The 19,541-nt window shown below is 34.0% G+C and overlaps 1 protein-coding gene across 1 annotated transcript in view; it reads right to left on the bottom strand.

Annotated features, from left to right (window-relative positions):
- Positions 1-19,541, bottom strand: part of Dach2 (dachshund family transcription factor 2) — a 153,500-nt gene that overhangs the window by 88,230 nt on the left and 45,729 nt on the right. The gene's annotated exons all lie outside the window — the stretch shown is intronic.

Below are 19,541 nucleotides of genomic sequence, written 5' to 3'. Positions count from 1 at the left end.
AAAAGAACACACTAATTTGTAAGAGTATGATAACATATAAAATATACAGAGTAGGAAACAAACTTACCACTTATTTTTGGTTCAGCCCTCAAGCAACGTTTTCATACATAGCAAGATTATATACAAAATAGGCTGGATAAAACATGAAACCATGGCTTCCAATTTGAAATTATACTTTGATCACCACACTAGAGAGTGTAGTGAAATGCACACTAGTGCAGACTTCTATATTGTCGTGATCCATAGTGGCATAGCTATTTAATCTGGTACTGAACATACTTTGGGAACAGAGTCATTGCCTAAAATGATAAGGGAAGGAACCATAGATTTCCAGGGCTTTCTTTTAAGAAAAATTGAAACAGAGAAATAGAGAGTTAGATTTTAATCCGATTTCATAACCCACTTGAATCTAATGTATGAAATATGATATGTCAAGAGCTTTGTAATGTTTTGAACAACCAATAAAAAAGAAAGAAAATCAGTTATTAAAAAAAAAGATTTTAATCCGTACAAAAGATAATATTCTGACTTTGGGAAACAAGATGTTGTATAGCAGCTCAACCTATTTGCTTGATATGTTTCATTCATTCAGGGTTCAATGGCTCTGCCCCCATAACCCTACTGGGATTGTGATATTAGCAACTCTACTTGAATGATACTGTCCCATATGCTAACTGAAACTATGACCTTGTTATATATGGAGATCAGACCTGGAGCTTTTGGGCCCTCTACAAAATGTTTGCATTTACAGGTTTAAAAATAAAGAATAAATTGACATATTTTCAACACATTGAACATTGTAATTATTTTCACTTTAGCTCCCTCCCAGATTCTGTTCATATGGATACTCATTTTTACATAGTAAACACTCTGCTATAATAACTTTATGTATCATATTTACAGAGGGCAAAGGCTACACTGTATTATGCTGAGTTATTTAATTATAATTTTTAAACAATATACTTTTCTCTCAGATTTATCACTAGAATAAATCACATTATAACAAAAATATTGAGTTATTTCATTAGAATAAATTAATTAGCTGGAGTGACATTTCTGGTTCCAAAATGACAGATATATTTATACTACATTTATATAAACTGTCTTTAAAGTGTAAACTTTCCAGGGAAATGCTTTCAGGACCAAATGTTATTTCCCCTAGATATTTAAAATTGAGGGCTAGGGTTGTAGCTCAGTGGTAGAGCATGTTCCTAGCACATGTGAGATACTGGGTTGGATTATCAGCGCCATAAAGAAGGAAGGAAGGAAGGAAGGAAAGAAAGAAAGAAAGAAAGGTGTTGTGTCCATTTTCTCCCTTCATTTAATAAAAGATTTAAAGTGTATTCAAGGGGGCTGGGGATGTGGCTCAAGCGGTAGCATGCTTGCCTGGCATGCGTTCGGCCTGGGTTCGATCCTCAGCACCACATACAAACAAAGATGTTGTGTCCGCCGAAAACTAAAAAAATATAAATATTAAAAAAAATAAAATAAAATTTATTTAAGCAAATGCCCTGCTAGAAACTCTGCCAGGATTTCCTTTTTTCTTTCAAATATGCATTTTTAAAAACTTTATTTTATTTATCTATTCATGTGGTGCCAAGGATTGAACCCAGTGCCCCACATGTGGTAGGCAAGTGCTCTGCCATTGAGCCACAATCCCAGACCTCTGCCAGGATTTCTTAAACGTTCTATCCATTCATCAACCATTCTTACCCCAGGTGTGGGGATCTTCATCCTCCTCAGAACTCTTTCAGGCTGATTCACAGGCAAAGTTAACCTTTAATCAATTCAAAAGTGGGGGATCTTAACCAGTATTTAACAAGATGAGCTAAGGAAACACCATATTTTTTAGCAATACATGTAAAGACTGAGGGATACCTGGTCCTATGTATATAGACAATCTTTTCCAGTCAAACTGGGAAGAAACAAGTAGCTAATTATTTAATTCCTGTGATGAACATTCAGTTGACCTGAATGGAAACTTGTAAGATGGGAAATTTGTTTAAATTTGATAGACTTAAAGAATCCAAAATAAATTTCTTGAAGGTGTGGAGGTTTTGAATGTTTATTGAGACCCTGTGAAACTTCTAAGATTATACCAACTGTTTTCTCTCTTCATCCTTATGTTTGATATTATAGAGTAACTGCCACAAAGCAGGGAAGTAATTTATGGTTTGGTGCATTTACATAGTTTCCCATTGACAAACTTGAAATTCTAATTAAAATCAATAAGACAGTGTTATGCTGCAACAAAGAAGGATGGTTGGGAAAGAGGAATATCAATAAACAATGAATGTAACTACAATGAAACACAGAAATTTGTTTTTAGTTACAATGGTATGATAAACATGATTAAAATCAGCAAATACAAAAATTTGAAAGAATAATTGCTAAGCAAAAAATTGAACCACTCCATCATTTTTGCATTTTGTTCAGTATACAAATTATCTATTGCAGAACTGCAATTTGTAAAGTGATGAGTAAAACATTGACAAAGCAATATTAATTTAGAAGATACTAAATCATAATGTATGTTATTAATGTGGTATTAAACTGTCACAACAGCAATGGCATGCTGCAACCTCAGGGCTGAGACAATGTCAATATTGATTTTATAAACTAGAAACATTTTAGTGCACATTCAACACATATGGTACACTAGGCATTAGTCTAATGTTTTATACCTCATATATCCCAAATTAACTTGAATAGAAATGTTTTCTAAAACATCATGAAAAGATCCCAAAATGTTTTTGTGTTTTCTTTGATAAGAAATTTGGATGAACTTTTTCTGATATTTCATCATTGTTAACTACTGTTTTAATGATAGAATGAAGGTGATTTCCAGCTGTTTCCATCTATACTAAGTATGGATATAAGATAGTTTTGCACTCTGTAGTAAGCAACTGACAAGTGTGGGGGTGTTCTTAATGTTTAGATTAGGTTGTATTAATGTTCTGGACATATTCTGGGCTCCTGACCTAAAATTGTTTACCATTATTAAGTGTATACAATTTGACCTGTGACAAAATTTGGAATTCTCTGGTGGCCCCAAACATAACATCGTATCTTTGTCAGGTTGAAAGACAATATTAACTGCCTTTACAGGTAACCATGTACTTTTACTAATCTAATCTACGGGTCTTTTTTTAAACCACTAAGTAGAAGTCTTAGGTATCCACCTTACTTTATCTAGGTACTGTGTACCTACGTATGTATCTATCTATCTCCATATTATTTTTTAATTTGCTTTAATTAATCATACATGACAGTAGAATACATTTTGACAGATCATACATAAATGGACTACAACTTCTCACTTTTCTGGTTGTACATGATGTAGAATCACACCAGTTGTGTAATCATATATGCACATAGTGTAACAATATCTAATTCATTCTACTGTCATTCCTACCCCCATATCCCCTCCTCTCCCTATACTCCCCTCTGTCTAAACACAAGTACATTTATTCTTCTCTAGCCCCCAATTCCCTTATTGTGAATTAGCATAAACATATCAGAGAAAACATTTGGCCTTTGGGTTTTGGGGATGGGCTTATTTCACCACATGATATTCTCCAGCTCCATCCATTTACCTGCAAACGCCATAATTTCATTCTTCTTTAAGGCTAAGTAATATTCCATTGTGTATATATACCACATTTTCTTTATTCATTCATCTGTTGAAGGATATCTAGGTTGGTTCCATAGCCTGGGCATTGTGAATTGAGCTGCTATAAATATTGATGTGACTGTGTCACTGTAGTATGCTAATTTTAAGTCCTTTGGGTATAAATCGAAGAGTGGTATAACTGGATCAAATAATGCTTCCATTCCAAAGTTTCTGATGAATCTCAATACTACTTTCCATAATGGTTACACCAATCTGCTCTCCCACCAGAAATGTTTGATTGTACTTTTTCTCCCACATCCTCACCATCACTTATTATTGCTTGTGTTCTTGATAATTGCCATTCTGACTGGAGTGAGATGAAATCTTTCCATATGTAGCAAAATGAAATTTCACACCTTGCTCTCACTCTACACAAAACTTAACTTAAGGTGAATCAAAGATTTAGGCACTACAACAGAGACCTTGTGCCTAATAGAAGAAAAAGTAGGCCCATCTCTCCATCATGTCAGATTAGGAATGGGCTTCCTTAACAAGACTCCAACCTAGATGCCCTTCAGTGGATGAATGGATAAAAAAATGTGGTATATATACACAATGGAATTTTACTCAGCAATAAAAGAAAAAAAACATGGCATTTGCAGGTAAATGAATGGCATTGGAGAAGATAATGCTAAGTGAAGTTAGCCAATCACCCTCCCCAAAACAAATGCCAAATGTTTTCTCTGATATAAGGAGGCTGACTCCTAGTGGGGTATGGAGGTAGAGCATGGGAGGAATAGATGAATTTCTTAAAGGGAAGAGGGGTGGGAGGGAAAGGGATGGGGCAGGGGATTAGCAAGGATGGTGGAATGTGATATCATTATACAAACTACATGTATGACACTCGAATTGGGTGTCAACATACTTTATATACAGAGATATGAAAAATTGTGGTATATATGTGTAATAAGAATTGTAATGCAAAAAAGTACATGTATAAAGACATGAATTGGTGTGAACATACTTTATATACAAAGATATGAAAAATTGTGCTCTATATGTGTTATAAGAATTGTAATGCATTCCACTATCATGTATTTAAAAAAATAAAATCAATAAAAAATATGGCAACTTTAGTTTTAAAATCAAGATAAATTTTATGCTCTATATGTATAAGATAAAACCAAACCAAAAACCTTTAAAAAAAGACTCTTAAAGCACAAGAATTAAAATCAAGAATCAATAACTGGAATGGATTCAAACTAAAAAGCTTCTTCTTAGCAAAGGAAATAATCAATGTGAAGAAAGAGCTTAAAGAATGGGAGAAAATCTTTATCACATGTACCTCAGATACTGCATTCACCTCATGGATTTATAAGTAGCTCAAAAAAACCCCAAATTACTCAATCAATAAATGGGCAAAGGAACTGAATAGATACTTCAAAGAAAAACAACCAATCAGCAAATATATGACAAATGTAGAACATCTGTAGCAATTAGAGAAATGCAAATCAAAACTAATCTTTTTATCTATATCTATATCTTTACATGTATAACTTTGCTGAAGCTTCTATAACAAAATACTATAGGTAGCAAGACTTCAACAAGTAAACAATACTTTTTCCTAGTTCTGAAGGTCCTAAGTCCAAGATCAAAATTTTACCAGATTTGATTTCTCCTGATGCCTCTTTTTATATGACTCTCTTTTCCCTTTATCCTCATATTGACTTTTCTGTGCATGAGCTTACTCTTGGAGTATCTTATTGTGCTCAAATTTATTCTTCATATAACAACTTCTCTTAGATGGGATTAAAAATCATCCTAGGCCACATTTTTAAAGTAGTTACCTCTGGAAAGGCTCTATCTCCAAATGTAGTCACATTCTGTAGTAATGGAGAGTTAGAGCTTTAATATATGAATTTTACAGTAACATACTGGGCTCATAACATTAGAGTATGCTCCTTTCATTGAATTAAACCATACTACCTTTGTGAGATAATTCCTTTGGGGGGAGGGACTGGATAGCATTTTCAACCACACAGGTCTAATGGTCCAAGTAGGAAGAGGGCTTGGGAAATAGAGAAACCTCATTAAATATTTACTTCATGAAACTTAATATTAAGTATAAATCTAACCCAGCACAGCCCTAAATAAATAAAGATAATGTGGATACTGTAACAAATCCTTAAAAACTGAATAAATTATTTTAGCTTTTCAATATCAATTCTTCATCATATTTTTAGCTCACAGTTTAGTAAAACTAAAGCTATGTCAACAAACAGTATATAACAATAAACTGTTATAACATCAATACTACAGTCAATTAATTAATTGAATCATGTTATAGTTGAGAAAACTACATAATTTATAAAGACCTATTTAGTAGAAATATATATTCTTTTCTAAAGTCAGAACAAGAACAATTATAGTGACAAATGGAGGGCAAATATTAATCTGACAAAACATCTGAGAAATCACATTGCCATAGTTTGAAATTCTTAAAGTTAAAATTTAAATTTTTTTCTTTTAAATTTATTATAAAATGTTAAGAGTTCCAAGAATATAGCTTAATTTTGCTGCTCTTTCTTTACAGAGTAATCAGAAGGAACAGGCCTGTGAATCATGGAATAAATCTCAACAGAAACATGGAATTTCAGACATGGAAAATACTTTCCTTTTCATTTACTAAAAGTAAAGCTTAAAAGGAAACAGCAGCATAAAATTGGTAAGAACCAAACAGTATTTTTTCTAAATCCATACTAATTGAACATATTAACAGGATTAAGTGTGGTATTTCCATACATACATACAGTGTGCAGTGATCACATTCAATCATCCTTTTTCACCCTACCTCACATAACACCTTTCCCACTCCCTAGTAATCACTATTCTACTTTCAGGTTGAAATCTTTTTTTTTTCACATATTATAGAGAACATGAAGTTCTTATTTTACTTTATCTGGCTTATTTTGCTTAATATAATGTCTCTCAGTTACATCCATGGTCCTGAAAATAATGACAGGATTTCATTCTTCTTCCTGGTTGAAAAATATTTCATTTTGTATGTATCTCTTATTTATGTATCCATCCCCTGATGGGCATCTCAGTTGATTTCCTCTCCTAGCTATTGTGAATAGTGAGACAATAAATATGGGCATGCAGGTAGCTCCTCTTTATGATATTATTTCCTTTGGATATATACAAAGGAGTGAGATAACTGGATCATATGGTAGTTTTATCTTTTGTTTTTTGAGGAACTTCTAAAATGTTTTCCATAAGGGCTGTACTAATTTACATTGCCTAGCTAGCACTCCTCTAATCCCCAATATTCCCAAACATCTAATAACAGAATGCTTTCTATGATAAGGTGTGTGAAAACTCATGGATAACGTTTGGATGTGTTTCCAACAAATTAGTATAAAATTGCATGCCAAAATATTTCAAATGAATATGAAGAAACCAAGTAATAATGTTCAAATGCAAATAACAAACATAATCTCTAATCTTTGGACTCAGACTCTGTACCCACTTAATGTGTTTGGCTATTAGAAATGAGTAAAGAAAGCATATAAAACATTCAATGAAATAATAATAATAATAATGAAGAGTATCAGGATAATTTAGTAATCAGTTGTCCTCTACTATAGTAGTCAATGATCCTCTTCATAAATGCTTAAACTGCAATTTATGGGTTTGAGTTTCCAAGAATATTTGGTTTAAGTAATTCATATGCAAGGATTTCATACTTATAATAGACCTCTATATTCTGAACTCAAATTGGGTGTGTCTTGTAATTTAAAAGGAAAGTGTAGTAGAGGAAGCTATTTTAGACTGGGAAGGATAAATTTAAAAAATCTGCTATTAAGAATAATATAAGGTGATTAGTATATTTTTAAAAGAATGAGCTTGGATATGAAATGTGTAAATATTTAAAGTAATGTGTTCTTACCTTGAACCATTTGTAGTTACAATACATATAAGTCAAATTACTTGAAAACATATATTCTTTATATACATAGGGAAAAGAGCAAGGGGCCAAATGGCAAACAATCTACGTAGCATATGGAATAAATCAAGTTTGTTCTCTCAGTCATAGAATACTTTGGTTACCTAGAATCCTGGATGAATGCACATTGTTTGACTAACTTTAACATCATTTAGACATTTTCAATAAAATATTCTAAGCCATAATTAAACTATTAAACGTTTCGCTGTTTTTTTTTTCTAAAACACAATATAGGTATGTGTATGTAGGGGGAATGTACATATGTACATACATATATAGACATGAGTATGTGGTTTAGTATATTATAAAGTTATAATATGTTAATAGAAACAGAAGGGGTATTCAGAGGTGCTATAATCTATAAACTTTATCATATTATGCATTTATTTGTTTTTTCTATATGCATTCAAAAATAAATATTTATCAACTTTCAAGATTGGTCCAGACTGGTAATATAATACATACATTGTATTGTAACCAGTTTGTCTTTTCTCCTGCTTTGAAATGTTGCAAGGGAATAGCCACATTATAGGAATTTTTACTTTAATCACAAGTAATAGCCCATTAATGAACCTCTAGGGTTGCAATCTACAGTAAAGTATTCACATTTCACATGAGGCTATTCAAATTTAAATTTTAATTAATTAAGAAAGAACAAAATGACTATTTTAAATAATCAGAAGCCACAAATAGGTGGTGACAATTGCATTGGGAAGTGCAAATATCTACTCTTTCCATCCTTTCAGGAAAGTATAGCACTGTACTATTCTATTTTTGCACTATACTACTCTATATTATAGAGTACAAGTAGTTACAAGTTAGTTTGTATAAAACAGTTAAAACACAGAAGTAACCACAACATTTTCACATCAACATATCCCAAATTACATTGTCCATAATTCAATGCATAACATCTGATGTTCCTTTATTTCCTGTATCTGTCACAGGCATAATTGAATTGTTTCAAATGGGGAATTTTGAGTTCCTAGTATGTATCCGGCTTTATTCTCATGTATTGTAAATACATAGATAAAAGAAAAAAAAACTTTGTTCTCAAAGATCTCTCAGTCTAATATGTATCATTGCTATATCTCTACCTTTCACTCCACATTAGCATGGCCAGCTTCACTCAAATGCACTTTACATTGATTTTCTGTCCATTCCCAGTACCATTGCCTTCATTTGAACCCTCATTACTCTTTCACATATATTATTATCTCAAGAGCCTCTAAACTGGCTTTCCTAGGCTGTTGTCCAATCTGCCCTTGTCATTGCTGCCAAAATAATCAAACAAAGAAGAAAGAAAGAAAGAAAGAAAGAAAGAAAGAAAGAAAGAAAGAAAGAAACTATCAGAAAGGACAATTGCAAAGTAGCAGGGAAACCAATAGCAGTATCAAGGAAACAATGAAATAATATCTTGATTCCATGACCAAAAGGAAAACTTACAATAAGCAAGAACAGAAAGGATTCCAAGAATTGTGCAAAGACCCTCTGAGACAGTGTGGTGGATAGATGATCATGCTCTACAAATATTTTACAAATGTATTATTATCACCATAATAGGAAAAAAAAACAAAAATTATGCTCTTTTATCATGACCCTCTTCCTAAAGATTTTGGAGTAAAATTCAAATGTTTAAAAATCAATAGCTCATTAATAAGTTTATTTCTTCATTTAACACTTACACATTAAAGCATATTTAGTAATTAAGGCTTACTCAAATAAATTGCACTTGACTGATACATCTTTTAAAAAATTAGGCAGGCATGTTTCACCAAGTAAATGTAAAAGTCAAATAAAGTCCCAGTACATTCTTTTCTAAATTAAAACACTGCAAGGTGTATGTATTCCTTACTTGTTATTTTAAGACACAGTGGCTAAAATCTGAATAATCCATTATTGAGTTTCAAAGATTAGTTTGGATATATAGGGAATTAAATAATGTAACGAAGGCAGAGTGTTCTACTGTATGACCTGCTGAGTGTGATGACAGGGTTGGAAAATACTTGCAAACTACTAGTTGGCATAATTTGAAAAAACACTCTTCTTAAAAGGAATTTTGATTTATACATACAAATAAAATAGGATTTTGCTTGATATCATTTTGCATTTCCAAATGATAGAGTTATATTAATCACTGTGCTATAAACACCACAGATTTTTTCTATTTATTTTGTATTTATATTATATTTCCTGGAGCAGAATTATGTTTTAAAATATCATTCAATTCCATATAAGCTATATGCTGTGGCTAGTACATAATATGTTTGTGTGTTATACAAGATACATTTTTGAGGTTTGAATTCATTTATTGGTAGTTTTTTAAAATATTCTTTTTAGTTATGCATGGACAACAATATTTTTGTTTTGTTTATTTATTTTTATGTGGTGCTGAGGATCAAACCCAGTGTCCTACATTTACAAGGCAAGCGCTCTTCCACTGAGCCACAACCCCTACCCTATTGTTAGTTTAATTATTACAAATTGAAAGATACTAAAAAAATAATAAAAGTTCAAGCCGGTGACAGCATTTTTGTTATCTGAATTTGAGTTCCTTCTGTAAAATAGTATTTGGTCTATCTATATGACAAACATATTATCAAGTCACTTTGCAGTAAATAATCTTATAATACCACCACCTATCTCTTCCTTTCACTATATTTCTGAAATATTGAATATCTACTGCTAATAGTACTTGCTAAAGATTTATTTTAAAGAGTTAATTCCTAGAACTCATATGCTGTGACATATGCTTTTGTGAAACATATCTTAAATTCGCAGGTCCCTTAACTTAGATAGATAAACCTCAGAAAAAAAAGATGACCTACAAAATAGGACAAAATACCAGAATTTAAATTTAAAAGTAAGTACAAAAATATAGTTCACTGACATTTAAGATCTGTATCACCACTCATGTCCCCACCAGTCAAGAATTAGAGGAATTCCAAAGGAAGAGTGATACTTAGCAACAGGACAAGTTACTGGCCATTGGTATCCCCAGCTTTTCATTTACTCTGAACTCATTGTGATATGGTCCATATACACATGATGAGTGGCTTTATAGACTAAATGGATTATTTTTCATTAAAGGAGCTCTTAAGTGGATGATACAACATAAACTCAAATTGAAGATGATAATGCAAGCACAGTAGTTGAGTACTAAAATAGCTGATACTTCTTGTTGAAATTCTTTAAATTTCATTAAAATAATATAAAAGCAAATAATGGCAAAAATAATATAAAAGGCACAAGATTTGACCTACAAATCATATTGCTCTTTCTAATGCCATATATTTCTAAAAGGTTTTATATCATCAGTGAATAAAATGCACTAGCTATATTTTTTTTTCTTTTTTAGGAAAAAAATTTAAAAATGGAATGTGGTTGTTTATTGAAGTGGATGACCATATGAGAAATCTGGAGTTCTATCTTGAACAGAATTTACTTGAAAAAATCTAGAAACACTAGACCGTGAAAGAGAATGAAATGGGATGTCCCAGCAGTGATTGTAGCAAAGTGCCAAAGAGGCAAGGGTATACCTCTTCAGTGGGGGTAGAAGAAAGAGAGGGAAAGTCCAAGAGAATACTAGTGGCACAGGATTCACTACTCTGCAGAACTATAGCTAAACCAACATTAGTCCTGAGATTTGCATGGTGAACCAGGTTGGAGCAGTTTTCTGCACTTCCCAGCATATGATCATGGTGCTGTCACTAGAAGTTATCATTAAAAGGAACCTTTTATTTTGTAAGAATTCTCCTTTTTGAATCAACATGTGGTAGAACAGAAGGTGTTGCCTTTTAGAGTCAGCAGTTTGTCAGGCTAGCTGATAGAATCTAGGGGAGTAACAAGTCACCTGAGACTGCAAATAGGTATCAGGTCTAGGAACACCAGAATCATGGGGAGTAGATTGCAATAAACTCACACAAATAGACCCTTGAGACTCCATGGCCCCTCTCTGCCCTTGGGGAGATATGGTTGCAGTGCCAGTGTTATCCCACCTTTGAATTGCACAGCTCCAGGGAGAAACTTTGTGGACTTCTGTATTCTGAAATGCCACAGAATCAGTGTCTACACTGCCCTTGGAGTATGTAACTCAAATACCACTGGAGATAATGTCTTTATATGGAGTTCTGCATTTCACCATTCCCACATGTAAAGCAGTTCAGAATGATCCCAACTGACTTTAGCCATGAAGTACTTCTGCTTAGTCAGTTGAGGAGCACCAGAAATGAAAGAAGGTTGTGAGTAGACCACTGCCCTTGATTTGTTGCAGAGATGTACAACCTAAGAAGACATGGGGAAAAAAACCAATTCACATAAGCTCTGAGTTTTCATTCTTGTGGGGATAGAACAAGGAGTCATGAAGAAAATTATTTTAAAACTTATTTGTTGTCACTTTTCTGTTCTTGATTGTCTTGTTTTCCTCTTTTTGCTCTTTTTAATGTTATTTTTTTCTTTTCTTTTTCTTTCTTTTATTTCTATCCTTCTTCCTCCCTTTTCTCTATTTGTAAAATTTTCTCCTGCTACCTTTTTTTCTTTAATTTTAGTTTTATTAAATTCATTTTTTAAAATGTTATTCTACATTATTTTCTCCTTATTGGTTGCTGAAAGTGTTGCTGTTGTTGGTATTTTAAATTGGTTTTTACTTTATTAATTTATCTGTTTTTTTCTTCTATTTAAGGTGTTGCTAATGATTTCATTGGTTGTTACTTTTTATCTGTTTTTCTTCTTTTTTCTGGTGTTAGGATGAAATGCCAGCATAGCATGTTGAACACATTGGGTGGGTGTCTTGTCGTTGAGCTAAACTTCCATCCAATCTCAGATCAATTACACCTTCCTCTAGCCAAGACTTAGCCCCACTTGAACCTTGTTGGAAATGTCAAAGAAAAGGGTTGATAATAGCATATATTTGATTACCATTTGCAAAGTAGGCATGGTAAAAGTGTGCCTGAAGTCCTATTCCTGGACACTCACTCCCAAAGCAAAAGCAAGAGAAATAACACACTCTTTTGTGTGCCACTCCTACAAACAACCTCAGTATCAGTAACTCCTATTCCTATGAGATCACAAATTAATAACAAGAATGTAGGTCAGTGCCACAGATGGGCCACTGTGTTCCTGGTTCCTGCCTACCTCAAAGAAACAAATGGAGCTATTCCAGTGTCTAAATGGAGGAGACAAGCTCCAGGCCCATCAATACAATTAGAAAAGTCAGGTTTCAAGTATTGGAGACAGTATCAACAACACCTAAAAAATCTTCAAAACTCAACAGGGGCTTTCATTACCACTGTCAGATTAACCAAAAAGGTTATACCCTACATATGCTGTTGTTGACACCACAACCACCTGAATTACTAGAGAGACCACATTCTTGTGAGCCCTACAATTAGATATGATCCCTCAGGCTGTAACACACCTTATGCCAAAATCCACTAATTACAGTCAAAGAAGCCATGGGGGAACTATACTATGAAGTTCAATTAGAAATAAATTCAATATTACACAACAAACCAATATCCAAAGGCATATCATCAAGAGAAGGTTGCTTATTTAAAAGAAACTTGCATAAAAGTAGAAGAGATGTCTATGCCATAAGATGTACAGATTTCAAAATAGAAAAAAAAACTATAAAAATAAGGCAAAAGGCACCTATAAAATTTATCAATCTCTAGCAATTGATTTTAAAGATGTTGAAGCAGAAGGTATACCAAAGAATTTAAAGGATGACTTCTAAAAAGCTCAATGAATTATAAGAGTATACCAATAAAGAGCAGAGGTTTTATTCCCTGGCTGCTCCATGGCATAAAACCAAGAAAAGTAGACAGGCAGCTTCTCAGTAAGGTAGGTGAATGAACAAAAATTAGGGGAAGCTTTACTGGAACTTAATAATGGTCACTCAAAACAGACTGGGGACTCAGGAGATGAATACAATAAAATAAGGAAGAAATTCTCAGTGCTACAGATGCAGTAGTGGTGGTGGTAGGCATAAGCCAGAATGATCCTTCCATGAATGCAGTAAAGAAGTAAAAGAATTAAAGGAACTTGCATTTTGGGGAGCACTGAGGTGTGTCTGGGAACAGGGAGTTTAGAGATCAAAGATATGGCTGGAATAAACTGCAAGGTGCCCTGCACAATATCCTTGCTTGTATGTGAAAGAAACTGCATCTCTCCTGGTTCTAAGCAAAGGACTGAGGAAGCAACCATTTTGCAGCCGCCTTGTGGGGTAGCTGAAAGCCAAGGAATCCAATGGCAGACTGAGCCTTGTCTAGAAAACAAGCCTGGTAAACTGATGCTGCATGACAGAGAGTGTGCCTAAGTGACCAGGAGAAAATCAAGTGTGGAGAGGAGTTTACACAGGGCAATAAGAGAAATATATGTACCCAGCTTTCCCCCTTCCCTTCCAATCTAGCTTCTTGCAGGACAGGCTGAGAGAGAGGCACCTGACCAGGAATTCAAGGGTGAGGGCAAGAGAGATTGAGTTTGAAGACTGAACCTGAGACCAGGAATAGTGGGGGTCACAGGTGAGGTAGTGAACTAAGTATTGTCTCCTAGACCAATGGAGATCCCTGGGGTGCAGTCTTCCAGCATAGACCAGCAATTTTTGGGTCCTGGAAGTGCATTGATTTAAAATATCCAGACCAATTGGCATTTAGCTAAGAGACTGGAGCATACCCAAGCCTAAACTCCACCTCCAGGAGTTGCACTATGAGATTAACTCTCTTATCCTAGCAACCTCACCCTGAGGGTGGAGAAAGACTCACACTCCAGACATAACAATGTAGACAAGGGAAGCTGAAAATATTTTGATCTACAATGAAAACAAAATCTTCAGGGATATTATAAGTCTGGAGGGTAAAAAGTATACTAAGATTCATACTGCTAGATGGGTAAACCCACAAAAACAAAACAAGGTAACAAATAGCCCCAAACAAACCAAGATGCTCCAGTAATAGAATCCATTGACAACACGTTTGAAGAAGTGTCAGAAAAGGAATTTAGAATGTACATAGTTAAACTGAATCATGAGGTAAAGGATGATGTAAGGAGCGAAATCAGAAAATGCAGGAGGTAAAAGATCACTTCAATAAAGAGACAGAGATTCTGAAAAGAAATAAGCAGAAATCTTCAAAATGAAGGAATCAACAAACCAAACTAAAAATTCAATGGAAAACATGTCTAACAACAGACTAGACCACTTGGAAGACAGAACTTCAGGCAAGGAAGACAGAACTTCAGGCAAGGAAGACAAAATATATAATCTTGAAAATAAAATTGATCATGTAGAAAATATGTTAAGAGACCATGAACAGAACTTACAAGAAGTATGAGATAACATGAAAGGACCAAATTTAAGATTTATAGGGATAGATGAAGGTGAGGTAATATAAACTCAAGGAATGAACAAACTTTTCAATGAAATAATATAAGAAAATTTCCCAAACCTAAAGAATGCAATGAAAAATGAAATACAAGAGATTTACTAGGCCCCAAATATACAAAATTACAACAGACACATATCAAGGCACATTATTATGAAAATGCCTAACATGCAAAATAAGGACAAAGGTTGGCAAATAAAAATGTCAGATATGTTTAGAGGAAAACCAATCCAGATCTCAGCTGATTACTCAACCCAGATGCTCAAAGTTAGGGAGTCATAGAACAATATATTCCAAGCTCTGAAAGAAAATGGATGCTAACCAAGAATACTATAATCAGTAAAATTAAGCTTTGTATTTGATAATGAAATAAAAACCTTCTATTGAAAACAAAAGTTAAAACAATTCACAACTAGAAAGCCTGTACTACAGAACATTCTCAGCAAAATATTTCATGAAGAAGAATTAAAATTACAAGCATAACCAACAGAGGGAGAAATTACACTAAGGGAAGAGTCGATCAAAGGAGAAACTAATTCAAATTAAGAACCACAAATAAACAAAAATGACTGGGAATACAAATCATATCTCAATAACAATGTTGAATGTAAATAGCCTAAAGTCATCACTCAGAGGACATAGACTAGAACATTGGATTAGAAAACAAGACCCAACAACATACTCTGTGCAAGCAATTCACTTCATAGGCAAAGATATCCACAGACTGAAGGTGAAAGGATTGAACAAACATACCACTCACATGGATCTCAAATACAAGCAGGAATTTCTATCCTCATATGAGATAAAGTGGATTTCAATCCAAAGTTAATCAGAAGGGACAAAGAAGGACATTTCATACTGCTTAAAGAATTATACATCAACAAGATATAACAATCATAAAGATTTATGCCCCAAGAAATGGAGAATCTACATACATCAAATAAATCTCTCTCAATTTCAAAAATTTAATGGGCCACAACACAGTAATTACAGAGTGACTTTAGTACACCTCTTTCAACACTGGATAGATCTTCCAAACAAAAACTAAACAAAGAAACTATAAAACTAATAAAATCAATGAGTATCAAAATTTCTAGGATACTATGAAAGCAGTTCTAAAAGGATAGTTCATTGCATTCAGCTAATTCATTAAAAGGATAGAAAGTCACCAATAAATAATCTAACATTACATCTCAAAGCTCTAGAAGAAGAACAAATCAACAACAAAATCAGTAGAAGACAGGAAATTTTTAAAATCAGAGCTGAAAACAATGAAATTGAAACAAAATAAACAATTCAAAACATCAACAAAACATAAAGTTGATTCTTTGAAAAAATAAATAAAATTGATAAACCATTAGCCAGGATCCAGAAAAGAAAGAGAGGACAAATTAAAATTATTAAAATTTGTGATGAAAAAGGAAATGTCATGATGGATACTACTAAAATACAGAAGATAATGAGAAATTATTTTGAAAATGTATACTCTATTAAAATAGAAAATCTGGAAGACATCCACAAATTTTTAGAGACATATGACCTACAGAAACAGAATCAGGAATATATACACCATTTAAACAGATCAATTTTATGCAATGACATAGACAACACCATCAAGAGCCTACCAACTAAGAAATTCCCAGGATCAGATGGATTCTCAGCTGAGTTCTAACATACCTTCAAAGAAACATTAACACCAATATTCCTCTTAATTTTTCCATGAAATAGAAAAGGCAGGAACCCTTCTGAACCAATAATATCACCCTAACTCTAAAACCAAAGACATGTCAAGAAAAGAAAATATCAGACCAATTTCCCTGATTAACATAGATGAAAAATTCTTAATAATATTCTGGCAAATTACATACAGAGACATATTAAAAACTTAGTGCACTATGATCAAGTGGGGTTTATCCCAGAGATGCAAGGCTGGTTCAATGTATGGAAATAAACATAATTCACCACACCAATAGACAAAAACTATAATCATATAATCATCTCAGTAGATGCAGAAAAAGCATTTGACAAAATACATTACTCATTCATGTTTAAAACACTAGAAAAACTGGGGACAGTGGGAACATACCTCAATATTGTAAAATTTATATATTCTAAACCTAAGGCCAACATCATTCTAAATGGAGAAAAAATGAAAGCATTCCCTCTAAAAACTGGAACAAGACAAGCATTCCCTTTTCACCACTTCTATTCAACATAGTCCTAGAACTTCTAGCCAGAGCAATTAGAGGAAGGAATTAAAGGTGCTGAGAGCCATTGCCAAGTAGGAATGACGCATCGCAATTTCTTTGTCAGCCTACTCCATGTTGCTTAGAGGAAGGACTCTCCATGGTGGACCCAGGTTTTGCAGTGACTTTGCATGAAAGGTGACCTTGCTCAAGGACCAGGGCGGATCCGGGTTTAGGGTAGATCAGGGTTTAGGGCGGATCGGGATTTAGGGTGTTCCCGGTTTAGGGTGGTTCCAGGTTTAAGGTGTACCCTGCTGGGAATAGGGTGTATCCTGCTGCCTCAGGCGTGCCCGCTCCTTGAGTTCCCATTGAGTTCTCCTGGGATTCAGAGAGTATTTTGGGATTCAGAGCCCAGTGGAGAGTGTGGATTTTGCCCAGAACGTGGATTTCCCCAGAACGTGAGTGTAGAGTACAGGTGACAGGTCGGGAATAAAGAGTTGCTGTTTGAATCTACAAGGTGTGTGGTGGCTCATGATTTTGGGCCCAGCCAGACTGCGGCATAAAGGGAAACAAACAGGGAAAGAAGTACTCAAACTATCCATAATTGCAGATGACATGATTCAATATTCAGGAGACCAAACAAACTCCACCAGAAAATTTTTAGAGCTCATAAATGAATTCAAAAAAGTAGCAGGATATAAAATTAATACCTATAAATCAATTACATTTCTATACATCAGTTATGAATCCACTGGAAGTGAAATTAGGAAAACTAGCCCATTCACAGTAGCCTCAAATAAATAAAATATTTGGGAATCAATCTAACAAAAGAGGTGAAAGACCCTTAATATAAACTACAGAATGCTAAGGAAATAAAATGAAGAAGACCTGAGAAAATGGAAAGATCTCCCATGCTTTTGGATAGGCACAATTAACATTGTCAAAATGGCTATTCAGGGCTGAGGTTGTGTTTCAGTATTAGAGCTCTCACCAAGGATGCATGAGTCAATGGGTTCGATCTCCAGCACCACATAAAAATTAAATAAAGGTTATTGTGCCCACCTACAAAGAAACATTTTTAAATGGCCATACAAATAAATGTACTATAGAGACTTAATGAAATTTTTAATAAAATCCCAATTATGTTCTTCATTGAAATAGAAAAAGGAATCTTAAAAATTATTTGGAAAAAGAAGGGAGTCAGAATAGCCAAAGCAATCCTTTGTAAGAAAAGTGAGGCAGGACGCATCACAATACTAAAACTTAAATCACACTACAGAGCTATAATAACAAAAACAGCCTGGTATTGGCCCAAGGTACCTACATGTAGTTCAATGGTACAGAATAGAAGACACAGAGACAAACCCACATAAACACAGTTATTGCATACTAGACCAAGGCACCAAAACTATATATTGAAGAGAAGATAGCCTCTTCAACAAATGGAGCTGTGAAAGATTTGGAAATTCATATGCAGCAAAATCAAAATTAAACCTCATCTTTCACCTTATACAAAACTCAACTCAAAGTGCATCGAGGACTTAAGCACTAGAACAGAGACCCTGCACCTAATAGAAGGAAAAATAGGCCCAAATCTATAACAGTCTGGTTTAGGAACCAACTTCCTGAACAAGACTCCTAAAGTGCAAGAAGTAAAATTATAAATCAACAAATGGAATGAAACCAAACTAAAAATTCTTCTTCACAGCAAAGGAAACAATCAGGAATGTGAAAAAAAGAACCTACAGAATGGGAAAAAATCTTTGCCACCTGCATCTCAATTAGGGAGTTATTTTCTAGGATATATAAAGAGCTAAAAAACTTAACACCAAAAAAATAAAATAACCCAATTAATAAATGGGTAAAGGAACTGCACTTGCACTTCACAAACAAAGAATTACAAATGGTCAACAAATATATGAAAAAATTCAACATATCTAGTAGTTAGAGAAATGCAAATTAAAACGAAATTCCAGTCAAAATGACAATTATCAAGAATACAAGCAACAATAAATGTTGCTGAGGATGTGGGGGGGGAGTTTCACTCTTACATTCCTGGTGGGACTGCAAATTGGTACAAACACTCTGGAAAGCAGTATGGAGATTCCTTAGAAAACGTGGAATAGAACTGCCATTTAACCCAGCTATCCCACTTCTTGGTATACACCCAAAGTACTTAAAATCAGCATACTACAGTAACGCAGCCACAACAATGTTTATAGCAACTCAACTCAAAATAGCTAAACTACAGAACAAACTTAGGTGTCCATCAGCAGATGAATGGAAAAAGAAAATGTGGTTGAGCTCAGTCCTGGCTCAGATCTGCCCAGAGCGCCCTGTGCAGGACCCAGGTTCAC

The sequence above is a fragment of the Marmota monax genome, unplaced genomic scaffold, assembly GCF_021218885.2.
Source record: "Marmota monax isolate L192 unplaced genomic scaffold, Marmota_monax_Labrador192_F-V1.1 WCK01_AAM20220418_F8-fsc00176, whole genome shotgun sequence".
NCBI lineage: Eukaryota > Metazoa > Chordata > Mammalia > Rodentia > Sciuridae > Marmota > Marmota monax.
This window is presented reverse-complemented; position numbering and strand designations above follow the sequence as displayed.